General features: G+C 27.3%; 1 protein-coding gene across 1 annotated transcript in view; it reads left to right on the top strand.

Moving 5' to 3' along the window:
* The window catches only part of LOC106690085 (uncharacterized), a gene marked incomplete at its 5' end in the record, with an annotated part of 33,141 nt that overhangs the window by 24,774 nt on the left and 8,023 nt on the right, over positions 1-344 (top strand).

Raw genomic sequence — 344 nt, 5'->3', positions numbered from 1 at the left:
AGGGGGAATAAAAAATGGTAGCTGTTTCAAAACCTTAAAAAACCATTAATTTTTCATTCGGAGCTCTATATCATAGTATATTATAGTAATAAAAAATACCAACAACACTAGAAAATCTAAGAGAACATTATTTAAAAAGGATAAATTTGCTGAAATATTAGCCCTAAAAGAGGTATTTACGTCCAATAGTTCTCGAGATATAGCTTTTTAAAAAGCAAAATTTCTTAAAAATCTACTTAAAGATAAGTCGTTAGTTAATTTATTTTGAGAAATCTATATCTCAGGAACTATGTGACGTACAGATGTCTATTAGCACTCAAATTAAAGCTAGTTTAATGGACTAT

This window comes from Halyomorpha halys, unplaced genomic scaffold (genome assembly GCF_000696795.3).
Source record: "Halyomorpha halys isolate HHAL.00 unplaced genomic scaffold, Hhal_1.1 Scaffold1572.1, whole genome shotgun sequence".
NCBI classification, from domain to species: domain Eukaryota; kingdom Metazoa; phylum Arthropoda; class Insecta; order Hemiptera; family Pentatomidae; genus Halyomorpha; species Halyomorpha halys.
This window is presented reverse-complemented; position numbering and strand designations above follow the sequence as displayed.